Raw genomic sequence first — 27006 nt, forward strand, 5'->3', positions numbered from 1 at the left:
GATGAGTTATTTGACATCTTTTCTTTTATTGCTGGTCTGAAATCTTTTATAGGTCAGGTGAATTATTAAAGCTTATCTGCAATTATAAACAGATGACAAACTCTTTCTGAAAGGTAACATTTTGATGCTATCAGTCTAGTTTGTTAGAAACAGGACTGCATCTCTCATATTGCAATGCCATGATCCCAAAATAGACATCAATAAAAATGCCCTGTGTGAGGCTTGAACTCACGACCTTCAGATTATGAGACTGACGCACTACCAACTGCGCTAACAAAGCAACTGTAGCCGTAGATTTGGATTAGAAAAGGTGAGGCATTTTGGTTTAACAAATTTCCGATATCAGTAAAAATGTTTTCCTTGTATGAAACTTTGAAGAAGATTTATTTCAGCTTCCCATATGGTCTAGCGGTAAGGATTCCTGGTTTTCACCCAGGCGGCCCGGGTTCGACTCCCGGTATGGGAATGGAATCTTATTGTTGTTTCTAAACAGATTCAAAAGCAGAGGAACAAAAACTAATAGTTGTAGCCAGATGTTTCCTTGTGTCTGATGTGGTTCCAATTGCAGATGTGATCCACTGCTACTAATTGTGAAAAGTTTTTGTGCAACTGCTGTGCTATTATCATTGGCCTTATCACAGGTAAAATTTCCAGGTATAATGAAACTGTGAGAAATGGGCTCTCTGAGGACAAAAATCACAAAGAATAGAACAATGCATTATGCTCCCCTTTTCCATCATTGATTCCAGCTGCATGAAAAATAAAATAAAAAAATGTTACAAATGTGTCAAGTGATCTGAAAACACCTTTTCCATTAGTTATGGTCTAAAATCCTTTGGCGTTAAAACAAATTTACAGATGTTAAGTCCTGTTATAAAGAGAAAATTCCTTCAATCCGGACAGGTGTTCTGGCAACTTTACAAGAAACAGAGTTTTAACTCTCAAGTTACAATGCACTGTTCTGAGGACAACAGTCATGACAAATAGAATGAAAAATGCTTTATGCTTTTTTCCCCTAAATGGGTACATCTTGGATGAGTTATTTGACATCTTTTCTTTTATTGCTGGTCTGAAATCTTTTATAGGTCAGGTGAATTATTAAAGCTTATCTGCAATTATAAACAGATGACAAACTCTTTCTGAAAGGTAACATTTTGATGCTATCAGTCTAGTTTGTTAGAAACAGGACTGCATCTCTCATATTGCAATGCCATGATCCCAAAATAGACATCAATAAAAATGCCCTGTGTGAGGCTTGAACTCACGACCTTCAGATTATGAGACTGACGCACTACCAACTGCGCTAACAAGGCAACTGTAGCCGTAGATTTGGATTAGAAAAGGTGAGGCATTTTGGTTTAACAAATTTCCGATATCAGTAAAAATGTTTTCCTTGTATGAAACTTTGAAGAAGATTTATTTCAGCTTCCCATATGGTCTAGCGGTAAGGTTTCCTGGTTTTCACCCAGGCGGCCCGGGTTCGACTCCCGGTATGGGAATGGAATCTTATTGTTGTTTCTAAACAGATTCAAAAGCAGAGGAACAAAAACTAATAGTTGTAGCCAGATGTTTCCTTGTGTCTGATGTGGTTCCAATTGCAGATGTGATCCACTGCTACTAATTGTGACAAGGTTTTGGGCAACTGCTGTGCCATTATCATTGGCCTTATCACAGGTAAAATTTCCAGGTATTATGAAACTGTGAGAAATGGGCTCTCTGAGGACAAAAATCACAAAGAATAGAACAATGCATTATGCTCCCCTTTTCCATCATTGATTCCAGCTGCATGAAAAATAAAATAAAAAATGTTACAAATGTGTCAAGTGATCTGAAAACACCTTTTCCATTAGTTATGGTCTAAAATCCTTTGGCGTTAAAACAAATTTACAGATGTTAAGTCCTGTTATAAAGAGAAAATTCCTTCAATCCGGACAGGTGTTCTGGCAACTTTACAAGAAACAGAGTTTTAACTCTCAAGTTACAATGCACTGTTCTGAGGACAACAGTCATGACAAATAGAATGAAAAATGCTTTATGCTTTTTTTCCCCTAAATGGGGTAGATCTTGGATGAGTTATTTGACATCTTTTCTTTTATTGCTGGTCTGAAAACTTTTATAGGTCAGGTGAATTATTAAAGCTTATCTGCAATTATAAACAGATGACACAACTCTTTCTGAAAGGTAACATTTTGATGCAATCAGTCTAGTTTGTTAGAAACAGGACTGCATCTCTCATATTGTAATGCCATGCTCAAAAAAAATAGACATCAATAAAAATGCACTGTGTGAGGCTTGAACTCACGACCTTCAGATTATGAGACTGACGTGCTACCAACTGCGCTAACAAGGAAACTGTAGCCTTATATTTGGATTAGAAAAGGTGAGGCATTTTGGTTTAACAAATTTCCGATATCAGTAAAAATGTTTTTCTTGTATGAAACTTTGAAGTAGATTTATTTCAGCTTCCCATATGGTCTAGCGGTAAGGACTCTTGGTTTTCACCCAGGCGGCCCGGGTTCGACTCCCAGTATGGGAATAGAATCTTATTGTTGTTTCTAAACAGATTCAAAAGCAGAGGAACAAAAACTAATAGTTGTAGCCAGATGTTTCCTTGTGTCTGATGTGGTTCCAATTGCAAACGTGATCCACTGCTACTAATTGTGACAAGGTTTTGGGCAACTGCTGTGCCATTATCATTGGCCTTATTACAGGTAAAATTTCCAGGTATTATGTAAAATTGAGAAATGGGCTCTCTGAGGACAAAAATCACAAAGAATAGAACAATGCATTATGCTCCCCTTTTCCATCATTGATTCCAGCTGCATGAAAAATAAAATAAAAAAATGTTACAAATGTGTCAAGTGATCTGAAAACACCTTTTCCATTAGTTATGGTCTAAAATCCTTTGGCGTTAAAACAAATTTACAGATGTTAAGTCCTGTTATAAAGAGAAAATTCCTTCAATCCGGACAGGTGTTCTGGCAACTTTACAAGAAACAGAATTTTAACTCTCAAGTTACAATGCACTGTTCTCAGGACAACAGTCATGACAAATAGAATGAAAAATGCTTTATGCTTTTTTCCCCCTAAATGGGGTAGATCTTGGATGAGTTATTTGACATCTTTTCTTTTATTGCTGGTCTGAAATCTTTTATAGGTCAGGTGAATTATTAAAGCTTATCTGCAATTATAAACAGATGACACAACTCTTTCTGAAAGGTAACATTTTGATGCAATCAGTCTAGTTTGTTAGAAACAGGACTGCATCTCTCATATTGCAATGCCATGCTCCCAAAATAGACATCAATAAAAATGCCCTGTGTGAGGCTTGAACTCACGACGTTCAGATTATGAGACTGACGCGCTACCAACTGCGCTAACAAGGAAACTGTAGCCTTAGATTTGTATTAGAAAAGGTGAGGCATTTTGGTTTAACAAATTTCCGATATCAGTAAAAATGTTTTCCTTGTATGAAACTTTGAAGTAGATTTATGTCAGCTTCCCATATGGTCTAGCGGTAAAGATTCCTGGTTTTCACCCAGGCGGCCCAGGTTCGACTCACGGTATGGGAATGGAATCTTATTGTTGTTTCTAAACAGATTCAAAAGCAGAGGAACAAAAACTAATAGTTGTAGCCAGATGTTTCCTTGTGTCTGATGTGGTTCCAATTGCAGACATGATCCACTGCTACTAATTGTGACAAGGTTTTGGGCAACCGCTGTGCCATTATCATTGGCCTTATCACAGGTAAAATTTCCAGGTATTATGAAACTGTGAGAAATGGGCTCTCTGAGGACAAAAATCACAAAGAATAGAACAATGCATTATGCTCCCCTTTTCCATCATTGATTCCAGCTGCATGAAAAATAAAATAAAAAAATGTTACAAATGTGTCAAGTGATCTGAAAACACCTTTTCCATTAGTTATGGTCTAAAATCCTTTGGCATTAAAACAAATTTACAGATGTTAAGTCCTGTTATAAAGAGAAAATTCCTTCAATCCGGACAGGTGTTCTGGCAACTTCACAAAAAACAGAGTTTTAACTCTCAAGTTACAATGCACTGTTCTGAGGACAACAGTCATGACAAATAGAATGAAAAATGCTTTATGCTTTTTTTCCCCTAAATGGGGTAGATCTTGGATGAGTTATTTGACATCTTTTCTTTTATTGCTGGTCTGAAAACTTTTATAGGTCAGGTGAATTATTAAAGCTTATCTGCAATTATAAACAGATGACACAACTCTTTCTGAAAGGTAGCATTTTGATGCAATCAGTCTAGTTTGTTAGAAACAGGACTGCATCTCTCATATTGCAATGCCATGCTCCCAAAATAGACATCAATAAAAATGCCCTGTGTGAGGCTTGAACTCACGACGTTCAGATTATGAGACTGACGCGCTACCAACTGCGCTAACAAGGCAACTGTAGCCTTAGATTTGTATTAGAAAAGGTGAGGCATTTTGGTTTAACAAATTTCCGATATCAGTAAAAATGTTTTCCTTGTATGAAACTTTGAAGTAGATTTATGTCAGCTTCCCATATGGTCTAGCGGTAAGGATTCCTGGTTTTCACCCAGGCGGCCCAGGTTCGACTCACGGTATGGGAATGGAATCTTATTGTTGTTTCTAAACAGATTCAAAAGCAGAGGAACAAAAACTAATAGTTGTAGCCAGATGTTTCCTTGTGTCTGATGTGGTTCCAATTGCAGACGTGATCCACTGCTACTAATTGTGACAAAGTTTTGGGCAACCGCTGTGCCATTATCATTGGCCTTATCACAGGTAAAATTTCCAGGTATTATGTAAAATTGAGAAATGGGCTCTCTGAGGACAAAAATTACAAAGAATAGAACAATGCATTATGCTCCCCTTTTCCATCATTTATTCCAGCTGCATGAAAAATAAAATAAAAAAATGTTACAAATGTGTCAAGTGATCTGAAAACACCTTTTTCATTAGTTATTGTCTAAAATCCTTTGGCGTTAAAACAAATTTACAGATGTTAAGTCCTGTTATAAAGAGAAAATTCCTTCAATCCGGACAGGTGTTCTGGCAACTTTACAAGAAACAGAATTTTAACTCTCAAGTTACAATGCACTGTTCTGAGGACAACAGTCATGACAAATAGAATGAAAAATGCTTTATGCTTTTTTTCCCCTAAATGGGGTAGATCTTGGATGAGTTATTTGACATCTTTTCTTTTATTGCTGGTCTGAAATCTTTTATAGGTCAGGTGAATTATTAAAGCTTATCTGCAATTATAAACAGATGACACAACTCTTTCTGAAAGGTAACATTTTGATGCAATCAGTCTAGTTTGTTAGAAACAGGACTGCATCTCTCATATTGCAATGCCATGCTCCCAAAATAGACATCAATAAAAATGCCCTGTGTGAGGCTTGAACTCACGACGTCCAGATTATGAGACTGACGCGCTACCAACTGCGCTAACAAGGCAACTGTAGCCTTAGATTTGTATTAATAAAAGGTGAGGCATTTTGGTTTAACAAATTTCCGATATCAGTAAAAATGTTTTCCTTGTATGAAACTTTGAAGTAGATTTATGTCAGCTTCCCATATGGTCTAGCGGTAAGGATTCCTGGTTTTCACCCAGGCGGCCCAGGTTCGACTCACGGTATGGGAATGGAATCTTATTGTTGTTTCTAAACAGATTCAAAAGCAGAGGAACAAAAACTAATAGTTGTAGCCAGATGTTTCCTTGTGACTGATGTGGTTCCAATTGCAGACGTGATCCACTGCTACTAATTGTGACAAGGTTTTGGGCAACCGCTGTGCCATTATCATTGGCCTTATCACAGGTAAAATTTCCAGGTATTATGTAAAATTGAGAAATGGGCTCTCTGAGGACAAAAATCACAAAGAATAGAACAATGCATTATGCTCCCCTTTTCCATCATTTATTCCAGCTGCATGAAAAATAAAATAAAAAAATGTTACAAATGTGTCAAGTGATCTGAAAACACCTTTTCCATTAGTTATGGTCTAAAATCCTTTGGTGTTAAAACAAATTTACAGATGTTAAGTCCTGTTATAAAGAGAAAATTCCTTCAATCCGGACAGGTGTTCTGGCAACTTTACAAGAAACAGAATTTTAACTCTCAAGTTACAATGCACTGTTCTGAGGACAACAGTCATGACAAATAGAATGAAAAATGCTTTATGCTTTTTTTCCCCTAAATGGGGTAGATCTTGGATGAGTTATTTGACATCTTTTCTTTTATTGCTGGTCTGAAAACTTTTATAGGTCAGGTGAATTATTAAAGCTTATCTGCAATTATAAACAGATGACACAACTCTTTCTGAAAGGTAACATTTTGATGCAATCAGTCTAGTTTGTTAGAAACAGGACTGCATCTCTGATATTGCAATGCCATGCTCAAAAAAAATAGACATCAATAAAAATGCACTGTGTGAGGCTTGAACTCACGACCTTCAGATTATGAGAATGACGCGCTACCAACTGCGCTAACAAGGCAACTGTAGGCTTATTTTGGATTAGAAAAGGTGAGGCATTTTGGTTTAATAAATTTCCAATAGCAGTAAAAATGTTTTCCTTGTATGAAACTTTGAAGGAGATTTATTTCAGCTTCCCATATGGTCTAGCGGTAAGGACTCTTGGTTTTCACCCAGGCGGCCCGGGTTCGACTCCCAGTATGGGAATAGAATCTTATTGTTGTTTCTAAACAGATTCAAAAGCAGAGGAACAAAATCTAATAGTTGTAGCCAAATGTTTCCTTGTGTCTGATGTGGTTCCAATTGCAGACGTGATCCACTGCTACTAATTGTGACAAGGTTTTGGGCAACTGCTGTGCCATTATCATTGGCCTTATCACAGGTAAAATTTCCAGGTATTATGAAACTGTGAGAAATGGGCTCTCTGAGGACAAAAATCACAAAGAATAGAACAATGCATTATGCTCCCCTTTTCCATCATTTATTCCAGCTGCATGAAAAATAAAATAAAAAAATGTTACAAATGTGTCAAGTGATCTGAAAACACCTTTTCCATTAGTTATGGTCTAAAATCCTTTGGCGTTAAAACAAATTTACAGATGTTAAGTCCTGTTATAAAGAGAAAATTCCTTCAATCCGGATAGGTGTTCTGGCATCTTTACAAGAAACAGAGTTTTAACTCTCAAGTTACAATGCACTGTTCTGAGGACAACAGTCATGACAAATAGAATGAAAAATGCTTTATGCTTTTTTTCCCCTAAATGGGTACATCTTGGATGAGTTATTTGACATCTTTTCTTTTATTGCTGGTCTGAAATCTTTTATAGGTCAGGTGAATTATTAAAGCTTATCTGCAATTATAAACAGATGACACAACTCTTTCTGAAAGGTAACATTTTGATGCTATCAGTCTAGTTTGTTAGAAACAGGACTGCATCTCTCATATTGTAATGCCATGCTCCCAAAACAGACATCAATAAAAATGCCCTGTGTGAGGCTTGAACTCACTACCTTCATATTATGAGACTGACGCGCTACCAACTGCGCTAACAAGGAAACTGTAGCCTTATATTTGGATTAGAAAAGGTGAGGCATTTTGGTTTAACAAATTTCCGATATCAGTAAAAATGTTTTCCTTGTATGAAACTTTGAAGTAGATTTATTTCAGCTTCCCATATGGTCTAGCGGTAAGGATTCCTGGTTTTCACCCAGGCGGCCCGGGTTCGACTCACGGTATGGGAATGGAATCTTATTGTTGTTTCTAAACAGATTCAAAAGCAGAGGAACAAAAACTAATAGTTGTAGCCAGATGTTTCCTTGTGTCTGATGTGGTTCCAATTGCAAACGTGATCCACTGCTACTAATTGTGACAAGGTTTTGGGCAACTGCTGTGCCATTATCATTGGCCTTATTACAGGTAAAATTTCCAGGTATTATGTAAAATTGAGAAATGGGCTCTCTGAGGACAAAAATCACAAAGAATAGAACAATGCATTATGCTCCCCTTTTCCATCATTGATTCCAGCTGCATGAAAAATAAAATAAAAAAATGTTACAAATGTGTCAAGTGATCTGAAAACACCTTTTCCATTAGTTATGGTCTAAAATCCTTTGGCGTTAAAACAAATTTACAGATGTTAAGTCCTGTTATAAAGAGAAAATTCCTTCAATCCGGATAGGTGTTCTGGCATCTTTACAAGAAACAGAGTTTTAACTCTCAAGTTACAATGCACTGTTCTGAGGACAACAGTCATGACAAATAGAATGAAAAATGCTTTATGCTTTTTTTCCCCTAAATGGGTACATCTTGGATGAGTTATTTGACATCTTTTCTTTTATTGCTGGTCTGAAATCTTTTATAGGTCAGGTGAATTATTAAAGCTTATCTGCAATTATAAACAGATGACAAACTCTTTCTGAAAGGTAACATTTTGATGCTATCAGTCTAGTTTGTTAGAAACAGGACTGCATCTCTCATATTGCAATGCCATGATCCCAAAATAGACATCAATAAAAATGCCCTGTGTGAGGCTTGAACTCACGACCTTCAGATTATGAGACTGACGCACTACCAACTGCGCTAACAAGGCAACTGTAGCCGTAGATTTGGATTAGAAAAGGTGAGGCATTTTGGTTTAACAAATTTCCGATATCAGTAAAAATGTTTTCCTTGTATGAAATTTTGAAGAAGATTTATTTCAGCTTCCCATATGGTCTAGCGGTAAGGATTCCTGGTATTCACCCAGGCGGCCCGGGTTCGACTCCCGGTATGGGAATGGAATCTTATTGTTGTTTCTAAACAGATTCAAAAGCAGAGGAACAAAAACTAATAGTTGTAGCCAGATGTTTCGTTGTGTCTGATGTGGTTCCAATTGCAGATGTGATCCACTGCTACTAATTGTGACAAGGTTTTGGGCAACTGCTGTGCCATTATCATTGGCCTTATCACAGGTAAAATTTCCAGGTATTATGAAACTGTGAGAAATGGGCTCTCTGAGGACAAAAATCACAAAGAATAGAACAATGCATTATGCTCCCCTTTTCCATCATTGATTCCAGCTGCATGAAAAATAAAATAAAAAAATGTTACAAATGTGTCAAGTGATCTGAAAACACCTTTTCCATTAGTTATGGTCTAAAATCCTTTGGCGTTAAAACAAATTTACAGATGTTAAGTCCTGTTATAAAGAGAAAATTCCTTCAATCCGGACAGGTGTTCTGGCAACTTTACAAGAAACAGAGTTTTAACTCTCAAGTTACAATGCACTGTTCTGAGGACAACAGTCATGACAAATAGAATGAAAAATGCTTTATGCTTTTTTTCCCCTAAATGGGGTAGATCTTGGATGAGTTATTTGACATCTTTTCTTTTATTGCTGGTCTGAAAACTTTTATAGGTCAGGTGAATTATTAAAGCTTATCTGCAATTATAAACAGATGACACAACTCTTTCTGAAAGGTAACATTTTGATGCAATCAGTCTAGTTTGTTAGAAACAGGACTGCATCTCTCATATTGCAATGCCATGCTCAAAAAAAATAGACATCAATAAAAATGCACTGTGTGAGGCTTGAACTCACGATCTTTAGATTATGAGACTGACACGCTACCAACTGCGCTAACAAGGCAACTGTAGGCTTATTTTGGATTAGAAAAGGTGAGGCATTTTGGTTTAACAAATTTCCTATAGCAGTAAAAATGTTTTCCTTGTATGAAACTTTGAAGGAGATTTATTTCAGCTTCCCATATGGTCTAGCGGTAAGGACTCTTGGTTTTCACCCAGGCGGCCCGGGTTCGACTCCCAGTATGGGAGTAGAATCTTATTGTTGTTTCTAAACAGATTCAAAAGCAGAGGAACAAAATCTAATAGTTGTAGCCAAATGTTTCCTTGTGTCTGATGTGGTTCCAATTGCAGACGTGATCCACTGCTACTAATTGTGACAAGGTTTTGGGCAACTGCTGTGCCATTATCATTGGCCTTATCACAGGTAAAATTTCCAGGAATTATGAAACTGTGAGAAATGGGCTCTCTGAGGACAAAAATCACAAAGAATAGAACAATGCATTATGCTCCCCTTTTCCATCATTTATTCCAGCTGCATGAAAAATAAAATAAAAAAATGTTACAAATGTGTCAAGCGATCTGAAAACACCTTTTCCATTAGTTATGGTCTAAAATCCTTTGGCGTTAAAACAAATTTACAGATGTTAAGTCCTGTTATAAAGAGAAAATTCCTTCAATCCGGATAGGTGTTCTGGCATCTTTACAAGAAACAGAGTTTTAACTCTCAAGTTACAATGCACTGTTCTGAGGACAACAGTCATGACAAATAGAATGAAAAATGCTTTATGCTTTTTTTCCCCTAAATGGGTACATCTTGGATGAGTTATTTGACATCTTTTCTTTTATTGCTGGTCTGAAATCTTTTATAGGTCAGGTGAATTATTAAAGCTTATCTGCAATTATAAACAGATGACACAACTCTTTCTGAAAGGTAACATTTTGATGCTATCAGTCTAGTTTGTTAGAAACAGGACTGCATCTCTCATATTGCAATGCCATGCTCCCAAAATAGACATCAATAAAAATGCCCTGTGTGAGGCTTGAACTCACTACCTTCATATTATGAGACTGACGCGCTACCAACTGCGCTAACAAGGAAACTGTAGCCTTATATTTGGATTAGAAAAGGTGAGGCATTTTGGTTTAACAAATTTCCGATATCAGTAAAAATGTTTTCCTTGTATGAAACTTTGAAGTAGATTTATTTCAGCTTCCCATATGGTCTAGCGGTAAGGATTCCTGGTTTTCACCCAGGCGGCCCGGGTTCGACTCACGGTATGGGAATGGAATCTTATTGTTGTTTCTAAACAGATTCAAAAGCAGAGGAACAAAAACTAATAGTTGTAGCCAGATGTTTCCTTGTGTCTGATGTGGTTCCAATTGCAAACGTGATCCACTGCTACTAATTGTGACAAGGTTTTGGGCAACTGCTGTGCCATTATCATTGGCCTTATTACAGGTAAAATTTCCAGGTATTATGTAAAATTGAGAAATGGGCTCTCTGAGGACAAAAATCACAAAGAATAGAACAATGCATTATGCTCCCCTTTTCCATCATTGATTCCAGCTGCATGAAAAATAAAATAAAAAAATGTTACAAATGTGTCAAGTGATCTGAAAACACCTTTTCCATTAGTTATGGTCTAAAATCCTTTGGCGTTAAAACAAATTTACAGATGTTAAGTCCTGTTATAAAGAGAAAATTCCTTCAATCCGGACAGGTGTTCTGGCAACTTTACAAGAAACAGAGTTTTAACACTCAAGTTACAATGCACTGTTCTGAGGACAACAGTCATGACAAATAGAATGAAAAATGCTTTATGCTTTTTTCGCCTAAATGGGGTAGATCTTGGATGAGTTATTTGACATCTTTTCTTTTATTGCTGGTCTGAAAACTTTTATAGGTCAGGTGAATTATTAAAGCTTATCTGCAATTATAAACAGATGACACAACTCTTTCTGAAAGGTAACATTTTGATGCAGTCTAGTTTGTTAGAAACAGGACTGCATCTCTCATATTGCAATGCCATGCTCCCAAAATAGACATCAATAAAAATGCCCTGTGTGAGGCTTGAACTCACGACCTTCAGATTATGAGACTGACGCGCTACCAACTGCGCTAACAAGGCAACTGTAGCCTTAGATTTGTATTAGAAAAGGTGAGGCATTTTGGTTTAACAAATTTCCGATATCAGTAAAAATGTTTTCCTTGTATGAAACTTTGAAGTAGATTTATGTCAGCTTCCCATATGGTCTAGCGGTAAGGATTCCTGGTTTTCACCCAGGCGGCCCAGGTTCGACTCACGGTATGGGAATGGAATCTTATTGTTGTTTCTAAACAGATTCAAAAGCAGAGGAACAAAAACTAATAGTTGTAGCCAGATGTTTCCTTGTGTCTGATGTGGTTCCAATTGCAGACGTGATCCACTGCTACTAATTGTGACAAGGTTTTGGGCAACCGCTGTGCCATTATCATTGGCCTTATCACAGGTAAAATTTCCAGGTATTATGAAACTGTGAGAAATGGGCTCTCTGAGGACAAAAATCACAAAGAATAGAACAATGCTTTATGCTCCCCTTTTCCATCATTGATTCCAGCTGCATGAAAAATAAAATAAAAAAATGTTACAAATGTGTCAAGTGATCTGAAAACACCTTTTCCATTAGTTATAGTCTAAAATCCTTTGGCGTTAAAACAAATTTACAGATGTTAAGTCCTGTTATAAAGAGAAAATTCCTTCAATCCGGACAGGTGTTCTGGCAACTTCACAAAAAACAGAGTTTTAACTCTCAAGTTACAATGCACTGTTCTGAGGACAACAGCCATGACAAATAGAATGAAAAATGCTTTATGCTTTTTTTCCCCTAAATGGGATAGATCTTGGATGAGTTATTTGACATCTTTTCTTTTATTGCTGGTCTGAAAACTTTTATAGGTCAGGTGAATTATTAAAGCTTATCTGCAATTATAAACAGATGACACAACTCTTTCTGAAAGGTAGCATTTTGATGCAATCAGTCTAGGTTGTTAGAAACAGGACTGCATCTCTCATATTGCAATGCCATGCTCCCAAAATAGACATCAATAAAAATGCCCTGTGTGAGGCTTGAACTCACGACCTTCAGATTATGAGACTGACGCGCTACCAACTGCGCTAACAAGGCAACTGTAGGCTTATTTTTGGATTAGAAAAGGTGAGGCATTTTGGTTTAACAAATTTCCGATATCAGTAAAAATGTTTTCCTTGTATGAAACTTTGAAGGAGATTTATTTCAGCTTCCCATATGGTCTAGCGGTAAGGATTCCTGGTTTTCACCCAGGCGGCCCGGGTTCGACTCACGGTATGGGAATGGAATCCTATTGTTGTTTCTAAACAGATTCAAAAGCAGAGGAACAAAAACTAATAGTTGTAGCCAGATGTTTCCTTGTGTCTGATGTGGTTCCAATTGCAAACGTGATCCACTGCTACTAATTGTGACAAGGTTTTGGGCAACTGCTGTGCCATTATCATTGGCCTTATTACAGGTAAAATTTCCAGGTATTATGTAAAATTGAGAAATGGGCTCTCTGAGGACAAAAATCACAAAGAATAGAACAATGCATTATGCTCCCCTTTTCCATCATTGATTCCAGCTGCATGAAAAATAAAATAAAAAAATGTTACAAATGTGTCAAGTGATCTGAAAACACCTTTTCCATTAGTTATGGTCTAAAATCCTTTGGCGTTAAAACAAATTTACAGATGTTAAGTCCTGTTATAAAGAGAAAATTCCTTCAATCCGGACAGGTGTTCTGGCAACTTTACAAGAAACAGAGTTTTAACTCTCAAGTTACAATGCACTGTTCTGAGGACAACAGTCATGACAAATAGAATGAAAAATGCTTTATGCTTTTTTTCCCCTAAATGGGTACATCTTGGATGAGTTATTTGACATCTTTTCTTTTATTGCTGGTCTGAAATCTTTTATAGGTCAGGTGAATTATTAAAGCTTATCTGCAATTATAAACAGATGACAAACTCTTTCTGAAAGGTAACATTTTGATGCTATCAGTCTAGTTTGTTAGAAACAGGACTGCATCTCTCATATTGCAATGCCATGCTCCCAAAATAGACATCAATAAAAATGCCCTGTGTGAGGCTTGAACTCACGACCTTCAGATTATGAGACTGACGCACTACCAACTGCGCTAACAAGGCAACTGTAGCCGTAGATTTGGATTAGAAAAGGTGAGGCATTTTGGTTTAACAAATTTCCGATATCAGTAAAAATGTTTTCCTTGTATGAAATTTTGAAGAAGATTTATTTCAGCTTCCCATATGGTCTAGCGGTAAGGATTCCTGGTATTCACCCAGGCGGCCTGGGTTCGACTCCCGGTATGGGAATGGAATCTTATTGTTGTTTCTAAACAGATTCAAAAGCAGAGGAACAAAAACTAATAGTTGTAACCAGATGTTTCCTTGTGTCTGATGTGGTTCCAATTGCAGATGTGATCCACTGCTACTAATTGTGACAAGGTTTTGGGCAACTGCTGTGCCATTATCATTGGCCTTATCACAGGTAAAATTTCCAGGTATTATGAAACTGTGAGAAATGGGCTCTCTGAGGACAAAAATCACAAAGAATAGAACAATGCATTATGCTCCCCTTTTCCATCATTGATTCCAGCTGCATGAAAAATAAAATAAAAAAATGTTACAAATGTGTCAAGTGATCTGAAAACACCTTTTCCATTAGTTATGGTCTAAAATCCTTTGGCGTTAAAACAAATTTACAGATGTTAAGTCCTGTTATAAAGAGAAAATTCCTTCAATCCGGACAGGTGTTCTGGCAACTTTACAAGAAACAGAGTTTTAACTCTCAAGTTACAATGCACTGTTCTGAGGACAACAGTCATGACAAATAGAATGAAAAATGCTTTATGCTTTTTTTCCCCTAAATGGGGTAGATCTTGGATGAGTTATTTGACATCTTTTCTTTTATTGCTGGTCTGAAAACTTTTATAGGTCAGGTGAATTATTAAAGCTTATCTACAATTATAAACAGATGACACAACTCTTTCTGAAAGGTAACATTTTGATGCAATCAGTCTAGTTTGTTAGAAACAGGACTGCATCTCTCATATTGCAATGCCATGCTCAAAAAAAATAGACATCAATAAAAATGCACTGTGTGAGGCTTGAACTCACGATCTTTAGATTATGAGACTGACGCGCTACCAACTGCGCTAACAAGGCAACTGTAGGCTTATTTTGGATTAGAAAAGGTGAGGCATTTTGGTTTAACAAATTTCCAATAGCAGTAAAAATGTTTTCCTTGTATGAAACTTTGAAGGAGATTTATTTCAGCTTCCCATATGGTCTAGCGGTAAGGACTCTTGGTTTTCACCCAGGCGGCCCGGGTTCGACTCCCAGTATGGGAATAGAATCTTATTGTTGTTTCTAAACAGATTCAAAAGCAGAGGAACAAAATCTAATAGTTGTAGCCAAATGTTTCCTTGTGTCTGATGTGGTTCCAATTGCAGACGTGATCCACTGCTACTAATTGTGACAAGGTTTTGGGCAACTGCTGTGCCATTATCATTGGCCTTATCACAGGTAAAATTTCCAGGTATTATGAAACTGTGAGAAATGGGCTCTCTGAGGACAAAAATCACAAAGAATAGAACAATGCATTATGCTCCCCTTTTCCATCATTTATTCCAGCTGCATGAAAAATAAAATAAAAAAATGTTACAAATGTGTCAAGCGATCTGAAAACACCTTTTCCATTAGTTATGGTCTAAAATCCTTTGGCGTTAAAACAAATTTACAGATGTTAAGTCCTGTTATAAAGAGAAAATTCCTTCAATCCGGATAGGTGTTCTGGCATCTTTACAAGAAACAGAGTTTTAACTCTCAAGTTACAATGCACTGTTCTGAGGACAACAGTCATGACAAATAGAATGAAAAATGCTTTATGCTTTTTTCCCCCTAAATGGGTACATCTTGGATGAGTTATTTGACATCTTTTCTTTTATTGCTGGTCTGAAATCTTTTATAGGTCAGGTGAATTATTAAAGCTTATCTGCAATTATAAACAGATGACACAACTCTTTCTGAAAGGTAACATTTTGATGCTATCAGTCTAGTTTGTTAGAAACAGGACTGCATCTCTCATATTGCAATGCCATGCTCCCAAAATAGACATCAATAAAAATGCCCTGTGTGAGGCTTGAACTCACTACCTTCATATTATGAGACTGACGCGCTACCAACTGCGCTAACAAGGAAACTGTAGCCTTATATTTGGATTAGAAAAGGTGAGGCATTTTGGTTTAACAAATTTCCGATATCAGTAAAAATGTTTTCCTTGTATGAAACTTTGAAGTAGATTTATTTCAGCTTCCCATATGGTCTAGCGGTAAGGATTCCTGGTTTTCACCCAGGCGGCCCGGGTTCGACTCACGGTATGGGAATGGAATCTTATTGTTGTTTCTAAACAGATTCAAAAGCAGAGGAACAAAAACTAATAGTTGTAGCCAGATGTTTCCTTGTGTCTGATGTGGTTCCAATTGCAAACGTGATCCACTGCTACTAATTGTGACAAGGTTTTGGGCAACTGCTGTGCCATTATCATTGGCCTTATTACAGGTAAAATTTCCAGGTATTATGTAAAATTGAGAAATGGGCTCTCTGAGGACAAAAATCACAAAGAATAGAACAATGCATTATGCTCCCCTTTTCCATCATTGATTCCAGCTGCATGAAAAATAAAATAAAAAAATGTTACAAATGTGTCAAGTGATCTGAAAACACCTTTTCCATTAGTTATGGTCTAAAATCCTTTGGCGTTAAAACACATTTACAGATGTTAAGTCCTGTTATAAAGAGAAAATTCCTTCAATCCGGACAGGTGTTCTGGCAACTTTACAAGAAACAGAGTTTTAACTCTCAAGTTACAATGCACTGTTCTGAGGACAACAGTCATGACAAATAGAATGAAAAATGCTTTATGCTTTTTTCGCCTAAATGGGGTAGATCTTGGATGAGTTATTTGACATCTTTTCTTTTATTGCTGGTCTGAAAACTTTTATAGGTCAGGTGAATTATTAAAGCTTATCTGCAATTATAAACAGATGACACAACTCTTTCTGAAAGGTAACATTTTGATGCAATCAGTCTAGTTTGTTAGAAACAGGACTGCATCTCTCATATTGCAATGCCATGCTCCCAAAATAGACATCAATAAAAATGCCCTGTGTGAGGCTTGAACTCACGACCTTCAGATTATGAGACTGATGCGCTACCAACTGCGCTAACAAGGCAACTGAAGGCTTATATTTGGATTAGAAAAGGTGAGGCATTTTGGTTTAACAAATTTCCGATATCAGTAAAAATGTTTTCCTTGTATGAAACTTTGAAGGATATTTATTTCAGCTTTCCATATGGTCTAGCGGTAAGGACTCTTGGTTTTCACCCAGGCGGCCTGGGTTCGACTCCCAGTATGGGAAGGGAATCTTATTGTTGTTTCTAAGCAGATTCAAAAGCAGAGTAACAAAAACTAATAGTTGTAGCCAGATGTTTCCTTGTGTCTGATGTGGTTCCAATTGCAGACGTGATCCACTGCTACTAATTCTGACAAGGTTTTGGGCAACTGCTGTGCCATTATCATTGGCCTTATCACAGGTAAAATTTCCAGGTATTATGAAACTGTGAGAAATGGGCTCTCTGAGGACAAAAATCACAAAGAATAGAACAATGCATTATGCTCCCCTTTTCCATCATTGATTCCAGCTGCATGAAAAATAAAATAAAAAAATGTTACAAATGTGTCAAGTGATCTGAAAACACCTTTTCCATTAGTTATGGTCTAAAATCCTTTGGCGTTAAAACAAATTTACAGATGTTAAGTCCTGTTATAAAGAGAAAATTCCTTCAATCCGGATAGGTGTTCTGGCATCTTTACAAGAAACAGAGTTTTAACTCTCAAGTTACAATGCACTGTTCTGAGGACAACAGTCATGACAAATAGAATGAAAAATGCTTTATGCTTTTTTTCCCCTAAATGGGTACATCTTGGATGAGTTATTTGACATCTTTTCTTTTATTGCTGGTCTGAAATCTTTTATAGGTCAGGTGAATTATTAAAGCTTATCTGCAATTATAAACAGATGACACAACTCTTTCTGAAAGGTAACATTTTGATGCTATCAGTCTAGTTTGTTAGAAACAGGACTGCATCTCTCATATTGCAATGCCATGCTCCCAAAATAGACATCAATAAAAATGCCCTGTGTGAGGCTTGAACTCACGACCTTCAGATTATGAGACTGACGCGCTACCAACTGCGCTAACAAGGCAACTGTAGCCTTAGATTTGTATTAGAAAAGGTGAGGCATTTTGGTTTAACAAATTTCCGATATCAGTAAAAATGTTTTCCTTGTATGAAACTTTGAAGTAGATTTATTTCAGCTTTCCATATGGTCTAGCGGTAAGGATTCCTGGTTTTCACCCAGGCGGCCCAGGTTCGACTCACGGTATGGGAATGGAATCTTATTGTTGTTTCTAAACAGATTCAAAAGCAGAGGAACAAAAACTAATAGTTGTAGCCAGATGTTTCCTTGTGTCTGATGTGGTTCCAATTGCAGACGTGATCCACTTCTACTAATTGTGACAAGGTTTTGGGCAACCGCTGTGCCATTATCATTGGCCTTTTCACAGGTAAAATTTCAAGGTATTATGAAACTGTGAGAAATGGGCTCTCTGAGGACAAAAATCACAAAGAATAGAACAATGCATTATGCTCCCCTTTTCCATCATTGATTCCAGCTGCATGAAAAATAAAATAAAAAAATGTTACAAATGTGTCAAGTGATCTGAAAACACCTTTTCCATTAGTTATGGTCTAAAATCATTTGGCGTTAAAACAAATTTACAGATGTTAAGTCCTGTTATAAAGAGAAAATTCCTTCAATCCGGACAGGTGTTCTGGCAACTTCACAAAAAACAGAGTTTTAACTCTCAAGTTACAATGCACTGTTCTGAGGACAACAGTCATGACAAATAGAATGAAAAATGCTTTATGCTTTTTTTCCCCTAAATGGGGTAGATCTTGGATGAGTTATTTGACATCTTTTCTTTTATTGCTGGTCTGAAAACTTTTATAGGTCAGGTGAATTATTAAAGCTTATCTGCAATTATAAACAGATGACACAACTCTTTCTGAAAGGTAGCATTTTGATGCAATCAGTCTAGTTTGTTAGAAACAGGACTGCATCTCTCATATTGCAATGCCATGCTCCCAAAATAGACATCAATAAAAATGCCCTGTGTGAGGCTTGAACTCACGACCTTCAGATTATGAGACTGACGCGCTACCAACTGCGCTAACAAGGAAACTGTAGGCTTATTTTTGGATTAGAAAAGGTGAGGCATTTTGGTTTAACAAATTTCCGATATCAGTAAAAATGTTTTCCTTGTATGAAACTTTGAAGGAGATTTATTTCAGCTTCCCATATGGTCTAGCGGTAAGGATTCTTGGTTTTCACCCAGGCGGCCCGGGTTCGACTCCCGGTATGGGAATGGAATCTTATTGTTGTTTCTAAACAGATTCAAAAGCAGAGGAACAAAAACTAATAGTTGTAGCCAGATGTTTCCTTGTGTCTGATGTGGTTCCAATTGCAGACGTGATCCACTGCTACTAATTGTGACAAGGTTTTGGGCAACTGCTGTGCCATTATCATTGGCCTTATCACAGGTAAAATTTCCAGGTATTATGAAACTGTGAGAAATGGGCTCTCTGAGGACAAAAATCACAAAGAATAGAACAATGCATTATGCTCCCCTTTTCCATCATTGATTCCAGCTGCATGAAAAATAAAATAAAAAAATGTTACAAATGTGTCAAGTGATCTGAAAACACCTTTTCCATTAGTTATGGTCTAAAATCCTTTGGCGTTAAAACAAATTTACAGATGTTAAGTCCTGTTATAAAGAGAAAATTCCTTCAATCCGGATAGGTGTTCTGGCATCTTTACAAGAAACAGAGTTTTAACTCTCAAGTTACAATGCACTGTTCTGAGGACAACAGTCATGACAAATAGAATGAAAAATGCTTTATGCTTTTTTTCCCCTAAATGGGTACATCTTGGATGAGTTATTTGACATCTTTTCTTTTATTGCTGGTCTGAAATTTTTTATAGGTCAGGTGAATTATTAAAGCTTATCTGCATTTATAAACAGATGACACAACTCTTTCTGAAAGGTAACATTTTGATGCTATCAGTCTAGTTTGTTAGAAACAGGACTGCATCTCTCATATTGCAATGCCATGCTCCCAAAATAGACATCAATAAAAATGCCCTGTGTGAGGCTTGAACTCACAACCTTCAGATTATGAGACTGACGCGCTACCAACTGCGCTAACAAGGCAACTGTAGGCTTATTTTTGGATTAGAAAAGGTGAGGCATTTTGGTTTAACAAATTTCCGATATCAGTAAAAATATTTTCCTTGTATGAAACTTTGAAGGAGATTTATTTCAGCGTCCCATATGGTCTAGCGGTAAGGACTCTTGGTTTTCACCCAGGTGGCCTGGGTTCGACTCCCAGTATAGGAATGGAATCTTATTGTTGTTTCTAAACAGATTCAAAAGCAGAGGAACAAAAACTAATAGTTGTAGCCAGATGTTTCCTTGTGTCTGATGTGGTTCCAATTGCAGACGTGATCCACTGCTACTAATTGTGACAAGGTTTTGGGCAACTGCTGTGCCATTATCATTGGCCTTATCACAGGTAACATTTCCAGGTATTATGAAACTGTGAGAAATGGGCTCTCTGAGGACAAAAATCACAAAGAATAGAACAATGCATTATGCTCCCCTTTTCCATCATTGATTCCAGCTGCATGAAAAATAAAATAAAAAAATGTTACAAATGTGTCAAGTGATCTGAAAACACCTTTTCCATTAGTTATGGTCTAAAATCCTTTGGCGTTAAAACAAATTTACAGATGTTAAGTCCTGTTATAAAGAGAAAATTCCTTCAATCCGGACAGGTGTTCTGGCAACTTCACAAAAAACAGAGTTTTAACTCTCAAGTTACAATGCACTGTTCTGAGGACAACAGTCATGACAAATAGAATGAAAAATGCTTTATGCTTTTTTTCCCCTAAATGGGGTAGATCTTGGATGAGTTATTTGACATCTTTTCTTTTATTGCTGGTCTGAAAACTTTTATAGGTCAGGTGAATTATTAAAGCTTATCTGCAATTATAAACAGATGACACAACTCTTTCTTAAAGGTAGCATTTTGATGCAATCAGTCTAGTTTGTTAGAAACAGGACTGCATCTCTCATATTGCAATGCCATGCTCCCAAAATAGACATCAATAAAAATGCCCTGTGTGAGGCTTGAACTCACGACGTTCAGATTATGAGACTGACGCGCTACCAACTGCGCTAACAAGGCAACTGTAGCCTTAGATTTGTATTAGAAAAGGTGAGGCATTTTGGTTTAACAAATTTCCGATATCAGTAAAAATGTTTTCCTTGTATGAAACTTTGAAGTAGATTTATGTCAGCTTCCCATATGGTCTAGCGGTAAGGATTCCTGGTTTTCACCCAGGCGGTCCAGGTTCGACTCACGGTATGGGAATGGAATCTTATTGTTGTTTCTAAACAGATTCAAAAGCAGAGGAACAAAAACTAATAGTTGTAGCCAGATGTTTCCTTGTGTCTGATGTGGTTCCAATTGCAGACGTGATCCACTGCTACTAATTGTGACAAGGTTTTGGGCAACCGCTGTGCCATTATCATTGGCCTTATCACAGGTAAAATTTCCAGGTATTATGAACCTGTGAGAAATGGGCTCTCTGAGGACAAAAATCACAAAGAATAGAACAATGCTTTATGCTCCCCTTTTCCATCATTGATTCCAGCTGCATGAAAAATAAAATAAAAAAATGTTACAAATGTGTCAAGTGATCTGAAAACACCTTTTCCATTAGTTATAGTCTAAAATCCTTTGGCGTTAAAACAAATTTACAGATGTTAAGTCCTGTTATAAAGAGAAAATTCCTTCAATCCGGACAGGTGTTCTGGCAACTTCACAAAAAACAGAGTTTTAACTCTCAAGTTACAATGCACTGTTCTGAGGACAACAGCCATGACAAATAGAATGAAAAATGCTTTATGCTTTTTTTCCCCTAAATGGGGTAGATCTTGGATGAGTTATTTGACATCTTTTCTTTTATTGCTGGTCTGAAAACTTTTATAGGTCAGGTGAATTATTAAAGCTTATCTGCAATTATAAACAGATGACACAACTCTTTCTGAAAGGTAACATTTTGATGCAATCAGTCTAGTTTGTTAGAAACAGGACTGCATCTCTCATATTGCAATGCCATGCTCCCAAAATAGACATCAATAAAAATGCCCTGTGTGAGGCTTGAACTCACGACCTTCAGATTATGAGACTGACGCGCTACCAACTGCGCTAACAAGGCAACTGTAGGCTTATTTTTGGATTAGAAAAGGTGAGGCATTTTGGTTTAACAAATTTCCGATATCATTAAAAATGTTTTCCTTGTATGAAACTTTGAAGGAGATTTATTTCAGCTTCCCATATGGTCTAGCGGTAAGGATTCTTGGTTTTCACCCAGGCGGCCCGGGTTCGACTCCCGGTATGGGAATGGAATCTTATTGTTGTTTCTAAACAGATTCAAAAGCAGAGGAACAAAAACTAATAGTTGTAGCCAGATGTTTCCTTGTGACTGATGTGGTTCCAATTGCAGACGTGATCCACTGCTACTAATTGTGACAAGGTTTTGGGCAACCGCTGTGCCATTATCATTGGCCTTATCACAGGTAAAATTTCCAGGTATTATGTAAAATTGAGAAATGGGCTCTCTGAGGACAAAAATCACAAAGAATAGAACAATGCATTATGCTCCCCTTTTCCATCATTTATTCCAGCTGCATGAAAAATAAAATAAAAAAATGTTACAAATGTGTCAAGTGATCTGAAAACACCTTTTCCATTAGTTATGGTCTAAAATCCTTTGGCGTTAAAACAAATTTACAGATGTTAAGTCCTGTTATAAAGAGAAAATTCCTTCAATCCGGACAGGTGTTCTGGCAACTTTACAAGAAACAGAATTTTAACTCTCAAGTTACAATGCACTGTTCTGAGGACAACAGTCATGACAAATAGAATGAAAAATACTTTATGCTTTTTTTCCCCTAAATGGGGTAGATCTTGGATGAGTTATTTGACATCTTTTCTTTTATTGCTGGTCTGAAATCTTTTATAGGTCAGGTGAATTATTAAAGCTTATCTGCAATTATAAACAGATGACACAACTCTTTCTGAAAGGTAACATTTTGATGCAATCAGTCTAGTTTGTTAGAAACAGGACTGCATCTCTCATATTGCAATGCCATGCTCCCAAAATAGACATCAATAAAAATGCCCTGTGTGAGGCTTGAACTCACGACGTCCAGATTATGAGACTGACGCGCTACCAACTGCGCTAACAAGGCAACTGTAGCCTTAGATTTGTATTAATAAAAGGTGAGGCATTTTGGTTTAACAAATTTCCGATATCAGTAAAAATGTTTTCCTTGTATGAAACTTTGAAGTAGATTTATGTCAGCTTCCCATATGGTCTAGCGGTAAGGATTCCTGGTTTTCACCCAGGCGGCCCAGGTTCGACTCACGGTATGGGAATGGAATCTTATTGTTGTTTCTAAACAGATTCAAAAGCAGAGGAACAAAAACTAATAGTTGTAGCCAGATGTTTCCTTGTGACTGATGTGGTTCCAATTGCAGACGTGATCCACTGCTACTAATTGTGACAAGGTTTTGGGCAACCGCTGTGCCATTATCATTGGCCTTATCACAGGTAAAATTTCCAGGTATTATGTAAAATTGAGAAATGGGCTCTCTGAGGACAAAAATCACAAAGAATAGAACAATGCATTATGCTCCCCTTTTCCATCATTTATTCCAGCTGCATGAAAAATAAAATAAAAAAATGTTACAAATGTGTCAAGTGATCTGAAAACACCTTTTCCATTAGTTATGGTCTAAAATCCTTTGGCGTTAAAACAAATTTACAGATGTTAAGTCCTGTTATAAAGAGAAAATTCCTTCAATCCGGACAGGTGTTCTGGCAACTTTACAAGAAACAGAATTTTAACTATCAAGTTACAATGCACTGTTCTGAGGACAACAGTCATGACAAATAGAATGAAAAATGCTTTATGCTTTTTTTCCCCTAAATGGGGTAGATCTTGGATGAGTTATTTGACATCTTTTCTTTTATTGCTCGTCTGAAATCTTTTATAGGTCAGGTGAATTATTAAAGCTTATCTGCAATTATAAACAGATGACACAACTCTTTATGAAAGGTAACATTTTGATGCAATCAGTCTAGTTTGTTAGAAACAGGACTGCATCTCTCATATTGCAATGCCATGCTCCCAAAATAGACATCAATAAAAATGCCCTGTGTGAGGCTTGAACTCACGACGTTCAGATTATGAGACTGACGCGCTACCAACTGCGCTAACAAGGCAACTGTAGCCTTAGATTTGTATTAGAAAAGGTGAGGCATTTTGGTTTAACAAATTTCCGATATCAGTAAAAATGTTTTCCTTGTATGAAACTTTGAAGTAGATTTATGTCAGCTTCCCATATGGTCTAGCGGTAAGGATTCCTGGTTTTCACCCAGGCGGCCCAGGTTCGACTCACGGTATGGGAATGGAATCTTATTGTTGTTTCTAAACAGATTCAAAAGCAGAGGAACAAAAACTAATAGTTGTAGCCAGATGTTTCCTTGTGTCTGATGTGGTTCCAATTGCAGACGTGATCCACTGCTACTAATTGTGACAAGGTTTTGGGCAACCGCTGTGCCATTATCATTGGCCTTATCACAGGTAAAATTTCCAGGTATTATGAACCTGTGAGAAATGGGCTCTCTGAGGACAAAAATCACAAAGAATAGAACAATGCTTTATGCTCCCCTTTTCCATCATTGATTCCAGCTGCATGAAAAATAAAATAAAAAAATGTTACAAATGTGTCAAGTGATCTGAAAACACCTTTTCCATTAGTTATAGTCTAAAATCCTTTGGCGTTAAAACAAATTTACAGATGTTAAGTCCTGTTATAAAGAGAAAATTCCTTCAATCCGGACAGGTGTTCTGGCAACTTCACAAAAAACAGAGTTTTAACTCTCAAGTTACAATGCACTGTTCTGAGGACAACAGCCATGACAAATAGAATGAAAAATGCTTTATGCTTTTTTTCCCCTAAATGGGGTAGATCTTGGATGAGTTATTTGACATCTTTTCTTTTATTGCTGGTCTGAAAACTTTTATAGGTCAGGTGAATTATTAAAGCTTATCTGCAATTATAAACAGATGACACAACTCTTTCTGAAAGGTAACATTTTGATGCAATCAGTCTAGTTTGTTAGAAACAGGACTGCATCTCTCATATTGCAATGCCATGCTCCCAAAATAGACATCAATAAAAATGCCCTGTGTGAGGCTTGAACTCACGACCTTCAGATTATGAGACTGACGCGCTACCAACTGCGCTAACAAGGCAACTGTAGGCTTATTTTTGGATTAGAAAAGGTGAGGCATTTTGGTTTAACAAATTTCCGATATCATTAAAAATGTTTTCCTTGTATGAAACTTTGAAGGAGATTTATTTCAGCTTCCCATATGGTCTAGCGGTAAGGATTCTTGGTTTTCACCCAGGCGGCCCGGGTTCGACTCCCGGTATGGGAATGGAATCTTATTGTTGTTTCTAAACAGATTCAAAAGCAGAGGAACAAAAACTAATAGTTGTAGCCAGATGTTTCCTTGTGACTGATGTGGTTCCAATTGCAGACGTGATCCACTGCTACTAATTGTGACAAGGTTTTGGGCAACCGCTGTGCCATTATCATTGGCCTTATCACAGGTAAAATTTCCAGGTATTATGTAAAATTGAGAAATGGGCTCTCTGAGGACAAAAATCACAAAGAATAGAACAATGCATTATGCTCCCCTTTTCCATCATTTATTCCAGCTGCATGAAAAATAAAATAAAAAAATGTTACAAATGTGTCAAGTGATCTGAAAACACCTTTTCCATTAGTTATGGTCTAAAATCCTTTGGCGTTAAAACAAATTTACAGATGTTAAGTCCTGTTATAAAGAGAAAATTCCTTCAATCCGGACAGGTGTTCTGGCAACTTTACAAGAAACAGAATTTTAACTCTCAAGTTACAATGCACTGTTCTGAGGACAACAGTCATGACAAATAGAATGAAAAATACTTTATGCTTTTTTTCCCCTAAATGGGGTAGATCTTGGATGAGTTATTTGACATCTTTTCTTTTATTGCTGGTCTGAAATCTTTTATAGGTCAGGTGAATTATTAAAGCTTATCTGCAATTATAAACAGATGACACAACTCTTTCTGAAAGGTAACATTTTGATGCAATCAGTCTAGTTTGTTAGAAACAGGACTGCATCTCTCATATTGCAATGCCATGCTCCCAAAATAGACATCAATAAAAATGCCCTGTGTGAGGCTTGAACTCACGACGTCCAGATTATGAGACTGACGCGCTACCAACTGCGCTAACAAGGCAACTGTAGCCTTAGATTTGTATTAATAAAAGGTGAGGCATTTTGGTTTAACAAATTTCCGATATCAGTAAAAATGTTTTCCTTGTATGAAACTTTGAAGTAGATTTATGTCAGCTTCCCATATGGTCTAGCGGTAAGGATTCCTGGTTTTCACCCAGGCGGCCCAGGTTCGACTCACGGTATGGGAATGGAATCTTATTGTTGTTTCTAAACAGATTCAAAAGCAGAGGAACAAAAACTAATAGTTGTAGCCAGATGTTTCCTTGTGACTGATGTGGTTCCAATTGCAGACGTGATCCACTGCTACTAATTGTGACAAGGTTTTGGGCAACCGCTGTGCCATTATCATTGGCCTTATCACAGGTAAAATTTCCAGGTATTATGTAAAATTGAGAAATGGGCTCTCTGAGGACAAAAATCACAAAGAATAGAACAATGCATTATGCTCCCCTTTTCCATCATTTATTCCAGCTGCATGAAAAATAAAATAAAAAAATGTTACAAATGTGTCAAGTGATCTGAAAACACCTTTTCCATTAGTTATGGTCTAAAATCCTTTGGCGTTAAAACAAATTTACAGATGTTAAGTCCTGTTATAAAGAGAAAATTCCTTCAATCCGGACAGGTGTTCTGGCAACTTTACAAGAAACAGAATTTTAACTATCAAGTTACAATGCACTGTTCTGAGGACAACAGTCATGACAAATAGAATGAAAAATGCTTTATGCTTTTTTTCCCCTAAATGGGGTAGATCTTGGATGAGTTATTTGACATCTTTTCTTTTATTGCTCGTCTGAAATCTTTTATAGGTCAGGTGAATTATTAAAGCTTATCTGCAA

The 27006-nt window shown here is 36.9% G+C and overlaps 43 non-coding genes across 43 annotated transcripts; 17 read left to right on the plus strand and 26 right to left on the minus strand.

Moving 5' to 3' along the window:
• Positions 1 to 207: 207 nt before the first annotated feature.
• On the minus strand, positions 208 to 280 carry TRNAM-CAU (transfer RNA methionine (anticodon CAU)). The gene has a single exon. It is a non-coding gene; the product is annotated as a tRNA-Met (tRNA).
• A 114-nt stretch (positions 281 to 394) lies between these two features.
• Positions 395 to 466, plus strand: TRNAE-UUC (transfer RNA glutamic acid (anticodon UUC)). Its single transcript has one exon. It is a non-coding gene; the product is annotated as a tRNA-Glu (tRNA).
• Positions 467 to 1240: 774 nt separating this feature from the next.
• TRNAM-CAU (transfer RNA methionine (anticodon CAU)) lies at positions 1241 to 1313 on the minus strand. Its single transcript has one exon. It is a non-coding gene; the product is annotated as a tRNA-Met (tRNA).
• A 114-nt stretch (positions 1314 to 1427) lies between these two features.
• On the plus strand, positions 1428 to 1499 carry TRNAE-UUC (transfer RNA glutamic acid (anticodon UUC)). The gene has a single exon. It is a non-coding gene; the product is annotated as a tRNA-Glu (tRNA).
• Positions 1500 to 2277: 778 nt separating this feature from the next.
• On the minus strand, positions 2278 to 2350 carry TRNAM-CAU (transfer RNA methionine (anticodon CAU)). The gene has a single exon. It is a non-coding gene; the product is annotated as a tRNA-Met (tRNA).
• A 114-nt stretch (positions 2351 to 2464) lies between these two features.
• Positions 2465 to 2536, plus strand: TRNAE-UUC (transfer RNA glutamic acid (anticodon UUC)). The gene has a single exon. It is a non-coding gene; the product is annotated as a tRNA-Glu (tRNA).
• Positions 2537 to 3313: 777 nt separating this feature from the next.
• Positions 3314 to 3386, minus strand: TRNAM-CAU (transfer RNA methionine (anticodon CAU)). Its single transcript has one exon. It is a non-coding gene; the product is annotated as a tRNA-Met (tRNA).
• Positions 3387 to 4349: 963 nt separating this feature from the next.
• On the minus strand, positions 4350 to 4422 carry TRNAM-CAU (transfer RNA methionine (anticodon CAU)). Its single transcript has one exon. It is a non-coding gene; the product is annotated as a tRNA-Met (tRNA).
• Positions 4423 to 5385: 963 nt separating this feature from the next.
• Positions 5386 to 5458, minus strand: TRNAM-CAU (transfer RNA methionine (anticodon CAU)). The gene has a single exon. It is a non-coding gene; the product is annotated as a tRNA-Met (tRNA).
• A 966-nt stretch (positions 5459 to 6424) lies between these two features.
• TRNAM-CAU (transfer RNA methionine (anticodon CAU)) lies at positions 6425 to 6497 on the minus strand. The gene has a single exon. It is a non-coding gene; the product is annotated as a tRNA-Met (tRNA).
• A 113-nt stretch (positions 6498 to 6610) lies between these two features.
• On the plus strand, positions 6611 to 6682 carry TRNAE-UUC (transfer RNA glutamic acid (anticodon UUC)). Its single transcript has one exon. It is a non-coding gene; the product is annotated as a tRNA-Glu (tRNA).
• Positions 6683 to 7458: 776 nt separating this feature from the next.
• On the minus strand, positions 7459 to 7531 carry TRNAM-CAU (transfer RNA methionine (anticodon CAU)). The gene has a single exon. It is a non-coding gene; the product is annotated as a tRNA-Met (tRNA).
• A 114-nt stretch (positions 7532 to 7645) lies between these two features.
• On the plus strand, positions 7646 to 7717 carry TRNAE-UUC (transfer RNA glutamic acid (anticodon UUC)). Its single transcript has one exon. It is a non-coding gene; the product is annotated as a tRNA-Glu (tRNA).
• Positions 7718 to 8492: 775 nt separating this feature from the next.
• On the minus strand, positions 8493 to 8565 carry TRNAM-CAU (transfer RNA methionine (anticodon CAU)). Its single transcript has one exon. It is a non-coding gene; the product is annotated as a tRNA-Met (tRNA).
• A 114-nt stretch (positions 8566 to 8679) lies between these two features.
• TRNAE-UUC (transfer RNA glutamic acid (anticodon UUC)) lies at positions 8680 to 8751 on the plus strand. Its single transcript has one exon. It is a non-coding gene; the product is annotated as a tRNA-Glu (tRNA).
• A 779-nt stretch (positions 8752 to 9530) lies between these two features.
• On the minus strand, positions 9531 to 9603 carry TRNAM-CAU (transfer RNA methionine (anticodon CAU)). The gene has a single exon. It is a non-coding gene; the product is annotated as a tRNA-Met (tRNA).
• Positions 9604 to 9716: 113 nt separating this feature from the next.
• TRNAE-UUC (transfer RNA glutamic acid (anticodon UUC)) lies at positions 9717 to 9788 on the plus strand. Its single transcript has one exon. It is a non-coding gene; the product is annotated as a tRNA-Glu (tRNA).
• A 776-nt stretch (positions 9789 to 10564) lies between these two features.
• Positions 10565 to 10637, minus strand: TRNAM-CAU (transfer RNA methionine (anticodon CAU)). Its single transcript has one exon. It is a non-coding gene; the product is annotated as a tRNA-Met (tRNA).
• Positions 10638 to 10751: 114 nt separating this feature from the next.
• Positions 10752 to 10823, plus strand: TRNAE-UUC (transfer RNA glutamic acid (anticodon UUC)). Its single transcript has one exon. It is a non-coding gene; the product is annotated as a tRNA-Glu (tRNA).
• A 772-nt stretch (positions 10824 to 11595) lies between these two features.
• Positions 11596 to 11668, minus strand: TRNAM-CAU (transfer RNA methionine (anticodon CAU)). The gene has a single exon. It is a non-coding gene; the product is annotated as a tRNA-Met (tRNA).
• Positions 11669 to 12631: 963 nt separating this feature from the next.
• Positions 12632 to 12704, minus strand: TRNAM-CAU (transfer RNA methionine (anticodon CAU)). Its single transcript has one exon. It is a non-coding gene; the product is annotated as a tRNA-Met (tRNA).
• Positions 12705 to 12818: 114 nt separating this feature from the next.
• On the plus strand, positions 12819 to 12890 carry TRNAE-UUC (transfer RNA glutamic acid (anticodon UUC)). Its single transcript has one exon. It is a non-coding gene; the product is annotated as a tRNA-Glu (tRNA).
• A 775-nt stretch (positions 12891 to 13665) lies between these two features.
• TRNAM-CAU (transfer RNA methionine (anticodon CAU)) lies at positions 13666 to 13738 on the minus strand. The gene has a single exon. It is a non-coding gene; the product is annotated as a tRNA-Met (tRNA).
• A 114-nt stretch (positions 13739 to 13852) lies between these two features.
• On the plus strand, positions 13853 to 13924 carry TRNAE-UUC (transfer RNA glutamic acid (anticodon UUC)). Its single transcript has one exon. It is a non-coding gene; the product is annotated as a tRNA-Glu (tRNA).
• Positions 13925 to 14703: 779 nt separating this feature from the next.
• Positions 14704 to 14776, minus strand: TRNAM-CAU (transfer RNA methionine (anticodon CAU)). The gene has a single exon. It is a non-coding gene; the product is annotated as a tRNA-Met (tRNA).
• A 113-nt stretch (positions 14777 to 14889) lies between these two features.
• On the plus strand, positions 14890 to 14961 carry TRNAE-UUC (transfer RNA glutamic acid (anticodon UUC)). The gene has a single exon. It is a non-coding gene; the product is annotated as a tRNA-Glu (tRNA).
• Positions 14962 to 15737: 776 nt separating this feature from the next.
• TRNAM-CAU (transfer RNA methionine (anticodon CAU)) lies at positions 15738 to 15810 on the minus strand. The gene has a single exon. It is a non-coding gene; the product is annotated as a tRNA-Met (tRNA).
• A 114-nt stretch (positions 15811 to 15924) lies between these two features.
• On the plus strand, positions 15925 to 15996 carry TRNAE-UUC (transfer RNA glutamic acid (anticodon UUC)). The gene has a single exon. It is a non-coding gene; the product is annotated as a tRNA-Glu (tRNA).
• Positions 15997 to 16772: 776 nt separating this feature from the next.
• Positions 16773 to 16845, minus strand: TRNAM-CAU (transfer RNA methionine (anticodon CAU)). Its single transcript has one exon. It is a non-coding gene; the product is annotated as a tRNA-Met (tRNA).
• A 114-nt stretch (positions 16846 to 16959) lies between these two features.
• TRNAE-UUC (transfer RNA glutamic acid (anticodon UUC)) lies at positions 16960 to 17031 on the plus strand. The gene has a single exon. It is a non-coding gene; the product is annotated as a tRNA-Glu (tRNA).
• A 776-nt stretch (positions 17032 to 17807) lies between these two features.
• On the minus strand, positions 17808 to 17880 carry TRNAM-CAU (transfer RNA methionine (anticodon CAU)). Its single transcript has one exon. It is a non-coding gene; the product is annotated as a tRNA-Met (tRNA).
• A 963-nt stretch (positions 17881 to 18843) lies between these two features.
• TRNAM-CAU (transfer RNA methionine (anticodon CAU)) lies at positions 18844 to 18916 on the minus strand. Its single transcript has one exon. It is a non-coding gene; the product is annotated as a tRNA-Met (tRNA).
• A 114-nt stretch (positions 18917 to 19030) lies between these two features.
• On the plus strand, positions 19031 to 19102 carry TRNAE-UUC (transfer RNA glutamic acid (anticodon UUC)). Its single transcript has one exon. It is a non-coding gene; the product is annotated as a tRNA-Glu (tRNA).
• Positions 19103 to 19878: 776 nt separating this feature from the next.
• TRNAM-CAU (transfer RNA methionine (anticodon CAU)) lies at positions 19879 to 19951 on the minus strand. The gene has a single exon. It is a non-coding gene; the product is annotated as a tRNA-Met (tRNA).
• Positions 19952 to 20065: 114 nt separating this feature from the next.
• Positions 20066 to 20137, plus strand: TRNAE-UUC (transfer RNA glutamic acid (anticodon UUC)). The gene has a single exon. It is a non-coding gene; the product is annotated as a tRNA-Glu (tRNA).
• A 777-nt stretch (positions 20138 to 20914) lies between these two features.
• On the minus strand, positions 20915 to 20987 carry TRNAM-CAU (transfer RNA methionine (anticodon CAU)). Its single transcript has one exon. It is a non-coding gene; the product is annotated as a tRNA-Met (tRNA).
• Positions 20988 to 21950: 963 nt separating this feature from the next.
• TRNAM-CAU (transfer RNA methionine (anticodon CAU)) lies at positions 21951 to 22023 on the minus strand. Its single transcript has one exon. It is a non-coding gene; the product is annotated as a tRNA-Met (tRNA).
• A 114-nt stretch (positions 22024 to 22137) lies between these two features.
• Positions 22138 to 22209, plus strand: TRNAE-UUC (transfer RNA glutamic acid (anticodon UUC)). Its single transcript has one exon. It is a non-coding gene; the product is annotated as a tRNA-Glu (tRNA).
• Positions 22210 to 22986: 777 nt separating this feature from the next.
• On the minus strand, positions 22987 to 23059 carry TRNAM-CAU (transfer RNA methionine (anticodon CAU)). The gene has a single exon. It is a non-coding gene; the product is annotated as a tRNA-Met (tRNA).
• A 964-nt stretch (positions 23060 to 24023) lies between these two features.
• On the minus strand, positions 24024 to 24096 carry TRNAM-CAU (transfer RNA methionine (anticodon CAU)). Its single transcript has one exon. It is a non-coding gene; the product is annotated as a tRNA-Met (tRNA).
• A 963-nt stretch (positions 24097 to 25059) lies between these two features.
• On the minus strand, positions 25060 to 25132 carry TRNAM-CAU (transfer RNA methionine (anticodon CAU)). The gene has a single exon. It is a non-coding gene; the product is annotated as a tRNA-Met (tRNA).
• Positions 25133 to 25246: 114 nt separating this feature from the next.
• Positions 25247 to 25318, plus strand: TRNAE-UUC (transfer RNA glutamic acid (anticodon UUC)). The gene has a single exon. It is a non-coding gene; the product is annotated as a tRNA-Glu (tRNA).
• Positions 25319 to 26095: 777 nt separating this feature from the next.
• TRNAM-CAU (transfer RNA methionine (anticodon CAU)) lies at positions 26096 to 26168 on the minus strand. The gene has a single exon. It is a non-coding gene; the product is annotated as a tRNA-Met (tRNA).
• Positions 26169 to 27006: the final 838 nt, after the last annotated feature.

The sequence above is a fragment of the Pseudophryne corroboree genome, chromosome 6 (assembly GCF_028390025.1).
Source record: "Pseudophryne corroboree isolate aPseCor3 chromosome 6, aPseCor3.hap2, whole genome shotgun sequence".
Classification (NCBI taxonomy): Eukaryota; Metazoa; Chordata; class Amphibia; order Anura; family Myobatrachidae; genus Pseudophryne; species Pseudophryne corroboree.